At 38.6% G+C, this 12,769-nt stretch overlaps 1 pseudogene; it reads left to right on the top strand.

Moving 5' to 3' along the window:
• The first annotated feature begins 2,931 nt into the window (after positions 1–2,931).
• LOC118563186 lies at positions 2,932–10,872 on the top strand (annotated as a pseudogene).
• Positions 10,873–12,769: the final 1,897 nt, after the last annotated feature.

Below are 12,769 nucleotides of genomic sequence, written 5' to 3'. Positions count from 1 at the left end.
TGACACCTGTAGATAAGATAATTGACTTGCAAAGGTGCAACAAAGCCAGTTGGCTGTTACCTCTATACATTTGTTGGCTCCCCACTAGCCCTACTGGAAAGCCTTGCACCAAATGTTTAGGCAACGCGTTTAAACGGACAGATTATGATTTGTTTTAAAATGCTAACAGGTTTTCATCTGTGCATAACTAGCCTTGTATCACAAGGCAATATGCTTACTCCCATATGTATTATATTTCAAGCTGCTTGTCATATTTAACAAAAGTACCATTTCTGGAGGTGCCCTTGTTCACCCTTAGCACCTGTTCCTTTCAAATATCAGCTGTGGGTGACAGGAGGCAGTGATTTCTGACTGTTTTCCAAGTCTTAAAATCGAGTGTGACTTTAACCAAATCTGCTTCAAGAAAAAATATCGGAGTCGCTTTTAACCTAGATGAACTAGGTGCACACGTAGGAGATGACGTGCCGTGTCAGTTTTTAACTGTCCTCTAAAATATGTCTGACATGGGGTTGGGGGGGGGGGGGGGCAGCAGGGTGTCATTGAGGATCTGTGGGAACAGCCCTATAAATTTGCAGCCCTCCTTCCAGAAGGTGATACGCCATCTACCCTTAATGCAGTATTTTTTTTTCCCAATAGTTCATGTGCAATTTCCACTCCATTTTAGTAACCGTCCTCTCAAATTTCAGCTTCTTGTTAATGGGTTGGGTGTTACGCTGCAAACGTTTCTCGCCGGGTCTTTATTTAGCGTTTCCATACGACCTATTGGAATCAGGTCAAATTTATTGTTGGCTGGCAATGAGATGACACCTGAAATTTGCATTAGCCGGTACTTGATATAATGATATTTGAGAATCGATACAGTGTGTGCCATTCGGAAAATGAAGTCCATCCTGGTTAACTTTAGAAAAGGTGGGACTAGAAAGACATTACAAAACACTGGAAAGTCGTGCCAGAAACTGGTCGGGGAGGCTGCCAGAGGGCCGACAGCAACGCAGCAGGAGCTTCAGGATTTTCCGTCAACTGCTGGTTGTGTTTAACAGGTGACAACATCCTTCTGTAGTCTCATGATCTCTTAGCCAATGAGTGGGGTTGCAAAACAGAAGAGTTTTCATCCAAAAGAAACATCCAGGCCAGTGTAAAATGCTTGAGTGAGAACGGGTCACAATCTTATGACATTAAATGTTTTAAATGAAGACTCAAAAGGGTTTTACAGTATTTGGTTAAAACAAAACATTTGCCAGAGGAATGTAACGCCCACAGTGGAAGATGGAGGTGGCAGCATCGTGATCTGGGATTGCCTTTCCTGAAATGTTTTTTATAAAGGTGAATTTAATCGTTTTATCGTAAACTGTTCCAAATACCAGACAGTTTGGATGCAAAACCTTTATGGGTTTGCTATAAAGATGAAACAGTTTTTTTTTCACCATTACTAAGTCTGAACAGATTTTTGAATGACCTTGTCACAGTTCAGGACTATGTTGGTTGTATAAACTGAAAAACGTAGTGGATAAGAGTGATTTGGAGACTTCGTGGAAGGTAAATCAGGCAAAATGACCAAGACAGAACAGAGAAGGATTGATGCTGACATTTTATTTAGAGGTTCTTCAGTATAGTATTGGTTCAAGGTCTTGCACTCTTATGCAACTCTTTTTTTCCCCATTTTAACAGACATCTTTGGTTTCTCAGTTGGATTTTTTGGGATAAATATCCAATTTAGTTTGGAGACATTTTAAAATGATGCATCTCCTAAAACTTGGCATTCAGACACCACTGTGTACATATATGAGAGCCATTGCATGTAGAAGATGATGCACACTGTCCTTTTGCCCTTCACCCCCATCTCCCGGAACCCCTTCAGCTTATCACACAGTGTTACTGTATACATTTACATTTTCTAAATGTCATTTGGTGACCTCCAACACATTCATTTATTCTGGTTGCTGCCCAACTAATAATGATCTATACCTGCTTATCGCGGGGGCGGGGCTGGTGCTTATCCCCAGTGGCCGCTGGCCGAGAGGCGGGGTGGACAGGTCACCAGTCAATCACAGGGCAACCCAACTAATTATGCTAATTGTTATTGATCCAATCAGATTCTCAGTTGGTAAACGAACCTTTAATCTAAAATAGAAGAACATTTAATTGTAGCGTTGTGCAGATATTTTTTTTAATGCGACAGCAGCAACCCTGTTACTTCTGGGTGGCTACGGGGTGTCAACCGTCTCCTCAAATGTCAGCTCTCTGTCACGAACTGTCCTGTCAAACATCAACTCCTCGTTGATGGATTGGGTGTTAGACTGTAACCATTTCTCAATACTTTTTTTAGAACCGCCATCGGGATAGAAGTAATGTAGTGGATCTCCAAGATAACGCCTCACGTATATTTGAATGAGAAATGGGCCATGTTTATGCCTAATAATTGGTAAATCTACAAGGAAATGTAACACTTTTTTTAAAAAAAGCAATGGGACTGTCACAAGCAGAGTACTGACAAGATTTATAAACTTCAATAAAATCCAATAGTGGAAATTTAAACTTTTTTGAGTCTTTGAGACTTTTTAAAATTAGTGTTTCAATGCATTTCTAGGTTACTGATAGTACTGAAAAGTAATCTAAACAGAAACTGTTCTTGTCCTTGCCATTGTTATACGTGACAATATCACTGAAGTATATACACATCCTTCAGTGATGTTTAACATTTATCTAATTATACCGTCACAAGTTGCAGTTTGACTACGTGCTTCTTGTAGCCATCAATAAGATGCTGTTATAATTTTACAGAAAAATTTAAGTAGGGTTTTTTTTGTTATTTATTTATTCCACCTTGTAAGAAGACTGTAAAAAAAAAGTCTGTGTAACATGGATGACTTTGTGTGACCTTTTGATTGTAACGTACAACACAAATTTGCTTTTTTTTGTCAGAAATCAGTATTGGAATAAAGAGTCTAAGGTTAATTTTATTTAATTGTTACATGTTTTATCTCTTGTCTCCTCAAGGTGGAAGCTGTGTAAAGTACAAAGATGGACATACAATCAAGGTACAGGTGATGCTTTCAATAGTCGGTGGTTTCATTCTCCACATTATCACGATGTTTTGAGGTTCAAATGCCGGTTCTTCTCTGTGTGTTTCAACAAGTTCGGCTGACCTGTCTGAGATGTTGGCTGCGGGTACCAAGGAGTCCCACACCAAAACAGAGATTTCTCAGCTGGGCAGAGACTTCTACAGAGGCATCGTCAAGAAGGACATCCTCAAGGTTGGCTTCCAAAGCATTTTGAACTGGTGTTGAATGAAAATCGCTTACACAGTCCAAACGTTCTCATGTTGAGAATTGATGAGGGACAGTCAGTCGTTGACAAGATTCCCTCTTTTGTGAGTGAAACAGTTCGGTCAAATCAATTTAGGGAGGACAAAAGTCTGTGCTTCATTCTGGAAGAGCCATCTAACATAGTAGCATTTACATTTTAGCCATTGACAGGTGTCCGTGGAATGGGCTTGCCACATCTGCTATCCCATTATTTATATTTGGAGAGCTTTAATGTCAAAGGAACACTTCGTAACCTTTTTATGATATCAGCGGGTATTATCTATGGGTGTCTATGGATGTCAGCGATGGATTAAGCTCTCCACACAGGCTCGATGTATTTGCCTTGTACAACCATGGTGTTAAATAAGCTTCTGAGCTTGCATTTTGTACTCAGTTACAGACCAATGTAAGTCAGTGGGAAAGAAATGCAAATGGAGGGGAAATTATATATAATTTAAAAATAAATTCTACAAACAACATTTTGAAAAGCAAGTCATCCTTTTTAAAGTGATTTCCCTTCAGTCAACTCTCTGCAGAGCCGCCTTTGGCTGCAGCTATAGCGCCGCAGGTCTTTTGGTCGTACGTCCCAACTAGAAACTGAGCTCTGTCAGATTGGATTGGAAAGCATCTGTGAGCAGCAATTTTCCAAGTCTTGCCAAAGATTCTGGGTTGGATTTAGGCCCAGATTTTTAATGGGCCATTTGAATCCCCCACAAATGTGCTTTGATCTGAACTGTTCCATTGTCGCTCTGGCTGCATTTATGGAGTTGTTGTCCTGCTGCAAAGTGAAAGTCCGGAAAGTCTCAAGTTTCCCTGCTGCCTATGATTTCATTGTATTTTGCTCCATCCATCTTCCTATCAACTCTGAGTAGCGTCCTTGGCCTTACTGATGAAAAGCCTCTCAGCAGCATGATGCTGCCATTACCGTGTTTTACCCAAGGGAGTGGTGCATTCAGGATGATGCATACTTTTAGTTTTCAACCTCTCATAGTTTTTGGCATGTTGGACTAAAGGCTGGATACTAGTCAGATTCAACCAGAGCACTCTCTTCCACGTTTGCCCCCTCATTAGCTTGTGGCGAATTGCAGACAAGGTTTCTTTCAACTATGCTTCTTTCCACTATTTCTTAAAGACCAGAGTGCACACCTTATGGTTGTCCTCTTAACAGATTCTCCCTCCTGAGCAATGAATCCTTGCAGCTCCTTCAGGGTTACAATGGGTCTGTTGGCTGGTTCTCTAAATAATGAACTCATCAGTTTATTTGGAGCGCCTTGTCTTCTTAGGTTTGCAGTTGTGCCAGGTCTTTCCATTTTCTGACCTTTTCTTTAAGATGTTTAAAGTTTGGGATATCATTATGTAGCGTAAAAAGATACTTTTACTTCCACTTCACAAATAAGTTCCATTTAAGATGGCCTATTGCAGAATATCCCAATGAACTACTTTGAAGTTTGTGGTTGTAATGTGATCAAATGTGGAAAAAGTACATCAAGTTCTTGTCACTTGATGCATCAAAGCTGGTGAACATTCTGCTACTGCTGGTAAATGATGGCCCAGGGTATTACTTCTTGTCAAAACCCCAAACAAGCTGTAATCAAAACCACAGCTTTTAATTTAGGGTGTCAAAGTGCTGACTAGAGCCAGACAATAATTCAATAACAGTATATATCGATTGATAGACGTGTGATCCAATAGAAAGAAAGAATCAATTAAAAATTCAATAGAAGAACCGTTTTCCTTCCTTTTGCATTCTTGCCAATCGTGTTAATACCACAGTCACTACATCGTCCCAACCAATCACAAACGCAGACCCAGGAACACTCTGTCTCCAAGCTCCGCCCCCTTCTAAGAGAACAGAGAGCATGTGTTTTCTTATTTAAAAACTTGCAATTTTGGTAAATGGTTGATTGAATAAAGAGTTGAGTTTGAATTCAGTGTTTGTGTGTTTTTATCTAACACTAGGCCTCTAAGAAACATCATGAAATGGCAAGGACTGCACTTAAAATGTATCTTTTGAATTCTTTAATAATTATTGATATTGATCATTATCTATCATATTTATCGATATGCTTTATTTCTACATCGTCCAGCCCTAGTGCAGACCATGTAAAAATTCAACTTGGTTGGAAAACGTCATAAATAATGTTGTAATAAACATTGTGAAGGCCATAACCAACATTTTAGAAAAAAATATAGCACACTTTTATATTCACCTTTAACGTACTTTTCTTTCTTCCTCTTTGCACATGATCAGAAAGGCATAGAAGCTCTGTACTTCATCTATTCGGCCATGGAGGACGAGCTTGAGAGGAATAAAGACCACCCTTACATCGCGCCGATCTATTTCCCTACGGAGCTTTACCGCCGCGAAGCCCTGGCCAAGGACCTGCAGTACTTTTATGGAGCAGACTGGGAGAGCCTGGTGAGCAGGAAACACTTTTTACTCAACAGACAGACAGTAGTTACCTTTTCCTGGTACTTACTTGCTGAGAGTGTTTTTCACTCGGCTTTTATGTTTTTTCTCTGTCAGATAAGCCCCTCTGCAGCCACAAAGCTTTGGGTGAAACGGATCCACGAGGTCGGAAGAAAGACCCGGGGATGTTGGTGGCCCACTGCTACGTCCGCTACATCGGAGATCTATCAGGCGGACACCTCCTCAACAATGTGGCCAAGAAGGTCCTGAGGCTCCCCTCAACGGGGGAGGGTCTTAAATTCTACCAGTTTGAAGGAATCACCAGCCACAAGGGCTTCAAGCAGCTTTACCGAAGCAAGCTGAATGAGGTGGACGCGGAGATGGAGACCAAAATGAGCATTGTGGAGGAGGCCAACAGGGCCTATGGCTATTCCTTGAAGGTGAGTGAGCAGGCAGGATGCTCATGTGGTTTTACTGCTTGGCATAGGAACTTGTCCTTGAAAAGATAAGAAGTATCAATTTAGGTTTGTTACAACTACCAGCAAAATAATTGCCATTCAAAAGCTCCCCCTGTCTGATGTCTGGAGCAGACAGATTGCGAAAAAGGCCAGAATCATCTAGGCAGCAGAGACCAACCCATTTTAGAGGAATTGGTTCTCTGTCCTTCTGGGCAAAGTTACAGGTTGCCATATGAGAGGTTCCATCGCTATAAACATCCATTTATTTCAATTGGAATTAAAGCTCTTGATCTACTTTGACCAAACTTGGGACATTTTAGAGTGTTTAACAGTTTCATTCGTTTGTTTTAATCCTTGTTATGTTTTGATCATTATTAAATGGGAAAACGGTGCTGACCTTTGTAAGTTATGCCTTGACTGTCTTTCAACTGTTGTTGTGCACAAAAGTTCCTCTTGTGGGACAATAAAGACCTAAACTGATGGCAAATTTATTGCAGGAAAAACATTAAACATGAATCTAATGGCAGGTTTGTTAAAGTTAGATATAGAAGAGGTATGAGTAAAATAAAAAAAATAAAAATGTCCTTTCTTGGAACAGGTCATCGCAGAGCTTGAGGAAATTGGAAAGAGCAGCAAGGAAGAACCTGTAGGTTTAGGACACAGTCATGCAGGTGCCATGGGAGATGATGCCAAGTGCCCGTTCTCTGCAGGGACAGCAGGTAAGAATTTTTGTAACAGACAAAACAAAGTTGTGCATTATTCTGGTGAGAAAGGAAAAATATACACAGGTTAAAAAAAATAATTACCAATTAAAAATCTATAAAATGGGGGTTAGGTGCGTTAGTATTTATGCCACCTGAGTTTATACTTGATAGAACCGGCTTTTGCTGACACCTACAAATCTGCCAGGGTATGTGTCCACGTACAGAGACGTTTTACAGCTTCAACCAGGTCAGATTGGATATAGAGCGTCTGTAAACACTAATTTTCATTTTGCCACAAATCTTTCTGTCTTATCAAGGTTTGGATTTTGACTAGACTATTCTTACACATGGATAAGCTTTGGTTTAAACCATTTCATTGTAACTCTGGTTGTATTGGGGATTTTGTCGTAGAAGGTGAACTTCCACTTTAGCCTGAAGTCTTTTGAACCCTCTAAAAGTTTTGTTTTTCCCATGATCACCCATGTTAAGCTACCAGCTTCCTTTTCCCGGCTAAAGATAATACTCCCCACACTTTGATGCTGCAAATACCATGTTTTATCTTGAAAATTGTGGTTTCAGACCGATGTGCAGTTGTAACGTTCCTCTTCTGACAGTGTTTTTCATGTAAGCTAAGCACTTCAAATTCTGGTCTATGTTTGACTAGAGTACCTTTCTCAAGAGGTTGCTTTGCCCCCAACATGACTTGCTGGAAACATGGCATGTTTAACATGTACACCGTATATGTGTTTAACAGTTATATAGTACCATTGTACAACATGGCTGCCACAGCCAGGAGTGATTTCCTGAGTCTCTCAGCTGTGCAGTGCAGAAGTTTGAGCTGTTTGCTCAATGTGCTCCAATGGCTCATCAGCTCCTTGTAAAACGATAGCATTTTCAAAGTTTGCTATAGGTTTAAAAAGCTCTCAATGGTCTCCTACATATATTCCTGAGTTGCTGGTCCGGTAAATTAGATCCTTTGTTTGAATACTAAGATTAAACTACAAACAACCGGCTCTTTTTACATTCGATTTTAATTCAGGGTATCAAAGTAAAATCGGTTGAACACTTTTCAAGCTTGTATTTGTTTGAAAAGTTTTAATTTGTGCGGGCTGCCCTTCTCAAAAACCCGGCTATGTAACTGGAGAGGCGCAGATCCGTCACTCGGAAAGTCATGTGACCTAAAGCGCCTCTTAAACAGGAGAGCTACCACATGCTAGTGGCCTACAGGGGAGCTAAACCTGGAACTTTCAGGTCTAGGCCCCCTAGTGTTCAAAAGTTACATATTGCTGCTTTAGAGTATTTGGTTGTAACATGACAAAATATGGGAAAGGTTCAAGGAGTTTGAGTACATTTTCAAGGAAATGTCTCTATCTAAACCAATTTACCTTTGTAAAAGTCATTGCTCTCCTACTCAAATTATGAATTAACAGAGATTACCCCCCCCCCCTTTTTTTTTAAAACTGAGTTTAGTTTCACTGAACCCCCTGTTTCAGAATCAGAAATTACTTTATTAATTCCCATAGGGACATTCAACTTTATCTCAAAGCTTCAAAATCAAAAACAAAATGTACTCAAAAAGAATGGATGATCCCCAAGGCTTTAGTGAGAATATTCTGTGGAATGATGATACAAAAGTAGAACTTTAGAAGGTCTTATTCTGTTACTTCTGCCCTAAAACAGAAATGTTGCGTTTGAAGTATGATGGTTTGGGTAACTTTTCTACTTCAAGGCCTGGATGCTTGCTGTAATTGACGGCACCATGGAGTCTACTCTGAATAATAATGTCAGGTCATCAGTTTGTGACCTTGAGCCCAGGCATACTTTTTATCTTATGCTGCAGGACAATAATCAGCAAGTCTGCCCAAATCAAAAAAATAAACGTTTTGTAGAGACCTATTAAAAGCCCTGATCTAACTCTGATTGAGATACAGTGGAATGACCTTAAGGCTGTTCATGCTCAAAAACATGCCGATGTAGCTAATTTAAAGCAATCCTGCAATGGAGAATTTAACAAAACATCACATTTATATTCAGAACTATACAGTTCATCCAATCCCATCATATAGAAAGATTCAAAGTCCATTACAAACATTCAAATTCAACCATAGTAATTAAAGCAGTCAAGTTTAGTTTGTGATTGGAAATGGTTAAAAAGCTTTCTACCTGATGAATGCTGCCTCAATAGATCCTTTATGTGCTTACATTGTTATAAGCTGTATGCAACGAAATTTCGTTTTGTATGCACTCTGTACATCCAAAATGACAATAAAGTTTGTCTAAGTCTAAGAGAGACAGTGTTAAACACAGAAAAGACAGAGTCAGGCCTGTCCTCTATCGAAAGAGAACTTGAAGGTACGGCAGCAATATTTCACCTTCAAGAGGGTTTCACAGCTAAACCCTCTGAAGAGAAAAAACAGAGAAAACAGTAGATGCAAAAATGGAGAATGTAGCAGAGTGAGGGAAAGTGGCCAGCATGTCCTCCAGCAGCCTAAGCCCATTGCAGCATAACTGTAGAGATAACTCAGGATAACCTGACTCCTTCCAACTACAAGCTTTTTCAAAAAGGAAAGTTTTGAGCCTAGTATTAAAAGTAGACATGGGACAAGCCTGATAACTAATGTTTCACTTTTAGAAGCTGTAGCAATGTGCTCTGTTGGGAGCGTAATGACCAATGGAAGTCTGATATATGATGAAGCTTGATTATTAAGAGCTTTATGTGTAAAAATAAAAATGCCCTTCTCTTTAATACTGAGCCAAGCTGAATTTAAAGAAATGTGATTTCTTTGATTTGATTATCACCAGAACCTTCACACTGCAGCATTTTGGATCAGCTGATGGCTTTTAACTGGACTTTTTGGAGTTCCTGACAGTAAAGATTTATTACGATAGCCCAGCTTCGTAGTAACAAATTCATGAATAATTTTTTTAGTGTCACTCCCGGACAGAACATTTATATTTTTTGCAGTGTTGCGGAGGTGAAAGAAGTAAGCCCAGAAAGATGTTCAATAAGATTAAATAACATGTTCTGGGAAAAGATGAAGCTAAGGTGCTTTATATTATCACTCGAGGCTAATTTGATGCTAATCAATGCAGAATAAGTGACTGACTGAGCAGTTTGTTTTTCCAAGACTCTGCATTGTCTTAAATGTTATGCAGAAAATCAAAAGTCATCCTCGTTTCAATGTTTTCAAGGCATGCCTGTGGTCTGCCTAACTGGTTCGATTCATTACTGTTCATAAATAGAGCTGGTTGTTATCAGCATAGCAATGAATATTTATTCCATGCTGACTGATCATTTAACCAGGTAAAAGTAAATACAAAGTAAATGGAATTAGCCCAAGCTCTGAACGAAATGGTAATCCACATGTTACTCTGCTGTTTTTGATGTCCTTCTTCATTTTAGTGCTTCACCTCGTGCTTTATTTATTTACCTGAACTCTGACTTTCTTCTCCCTCTTCCCTGTGTACAGGTGCTGGTGAGAACGCCAACTACGTCAGCCATATATCCAATCAGCTGGCTCTGGCCGCCTTGGTTGCCGTCCTTGCTGGGTTCACAGCGTGGTACGCGCTGAGGGCTCCTTGAAGGAAGAAACTTGTCCACCCTTTATTACAAATGCCGGCCGTCTTTGTCCAGCAAATGAGACATCAGTTTAGTATTAGCATTATATTAGCACTTTCAGGGCACTCATTTAAGCTCCCCCCTTGTGGATCATGTATCTTTTGGCTTCTGGTGCTGTAGTTCAGAAAGCAAACAGCTTTCCTGATGTTGCGCATGTTGTGTAACAATGAATATGCTTGCAATGTGTATGCCGTGGTCAGCCTGCAAGGAGTGTTTAAAGAACCCGAGAACCTTGAAACGGTTCGACCTCTAGCAAGGAGACTTGCTGTATTTCATATAAACTGAATTTAAGATTGTGCAGAGGATGTGAGGCTGTCTAAAGATGCTCTGTACAAATGGTTGTGTATTTGTTAAACAATAAACACGTTAAATGTCATAACAATGGCTCCTGAATTTTTATGGTATGCTTCAAATATAAGGGCAACAGGGCTAACAACAGCGCATTTATATATTGCAAACATAGATAAACATTTTGGAACATTTGGGAAGCATCATTATCACCATTATCACAGAAATTGTCTTTGTTTATGTGTCCCTGATACTTGACTTTATGCACCACTTTTAGCACCTGATCAGAGAAATAGAATATTAGTTTAGCAGAGAGTTAATCCATATACAAGTTAAAAGGGAATAGGCACAATTTTACCACCCTTCCAAACTCTATTTGTCCAAAAATAGGAGCAGATTATTAAATTCCTCTGCATAGCCTGGTGTGCATACCAATATTTTAACATTATTTTAAGATGTGAGGGGACACCTCGTATGGAGGGTTAAGGGGGACGATATTAAACAAATAAATGACAATGTAATATTGAAATGTAGAATTAAATAAATAAATGCACCATTAAATGTCCCATATAACCATTAAATGTATCATTAAATGTACCGTGAAATAAATAAATGTACTATGAAATAATGAAATATAAAATAAAATAAAAACAGCACCATTAAAGTAAATCATTAAATGTACCATTAAATGTTCCATTGAATAATAAATGTACAATTTCTTTATTTAATACACAATTAAATAATAAAATGCACCATTAAATTCTAAATGTACACGTAAATATTTAAATGAGCCATTACATAATTAAGTATGCCTTTTAAATGACATTAAATAATTAAATGTAATTTTTTGTTAAATTCATTTGAATATACATTTAATTACATATTTATTTCATTACTTTATTTTACATTTTATTTCATGGCACATTTAATAAAAAAAAGGCTGAGGTCTTTTGGAGTGCTAGAGGTGCTCCTGAAGACATTTGACTCTGTGATGGCATCAGCCATCTTCTGTGGTGTGGTCTGGTGGAGATGATTTGATCCTGATGTGCTAATACGATTTTGTATTTATTTGTGAAACTGATACCAAAGTATAACTTTACAAGATGCTCAAAATTCCTCATTTTAACACAGGAGGAAGTCTGCATTTTTTTGTAAGAGTTATAATAAAAATACTTTATTCTCAATCTTATGACTTTATTCTCATAATATTATCACGTTATTCTCATAATTCCCCCCCCCCCCCCCCCCCCCCAAAAAAAGACATCACACTCACCAAAAGGGTTCAGCAGTCTCTGGCGCTGTTATTTTGGGGGTCGCAGGCTGAAAAGTTTGGGAACCCTCTGCTTTATGGAGCACTTCCTTAAGTTGTTCCTCTTAGCTGTTAGGTTATAATTTCTGCTGGTGTTTCTACACTGTTTTTCCATAAGATGCCATATTATCAATAATTGTGCAATACTTAGTTTTTTTTTACTACAATACTTACTACCGGTATTTATTTTTCCTTTTTTTATGCTGGCCTTTCTGATAAAGTTCATTCTCTAATGCTTTAAAACTAACTTTAGATTAGCTTGTTTTGTTTTTTTATTTTATTCATTCTTAAAAAAATTGTGTAATTCTGTCTTTGCTATTGTCACGTCCAAATTTCGCTATTGTGGGGCAATAAAGGAATTTTCTTATCCGTAAAATGTCCATCATTAAACCCAAACCCTAAATTTACTAAATTAACTTGTACAAACACTTAAGACAGCATATTAGAGTGATTCAATAATAATTTTCTGAACCATTAGTTCTACCATTTTAAACTTTAGGTTTAGGCTTACAGATTAAAATTGTATTTAATTTTTCATTTTTCATTGCATCAATACGACATACATCATAATATCAGATACAGTGCCATATGTTTTAAAAAACCCTGAAAAGCACAAAGCCAGGTTCCTGGAGAACCTTGTCCATTATGATTAACAGAGACTCATAAGCTGCAACAG

This window comes from Fundulus heteroclitus, chromosome 5 (genome assembly GCF_011125445.2).
Source record: "Fundulus heteroclitus isolate FHET01 chromosome 5, MU-UCD_Fhet_4.1, whole genome shotgun sequence".
NCBI lineage: Eukaryota > Metazoa > Chordata > Actinopteri > Cyprinodontiformes > Fundulidae > Fundulus > Fundulus heteroclitus.
This window is presented reverse-complemented; position numbering and strand designations above follow the sequence as displayed.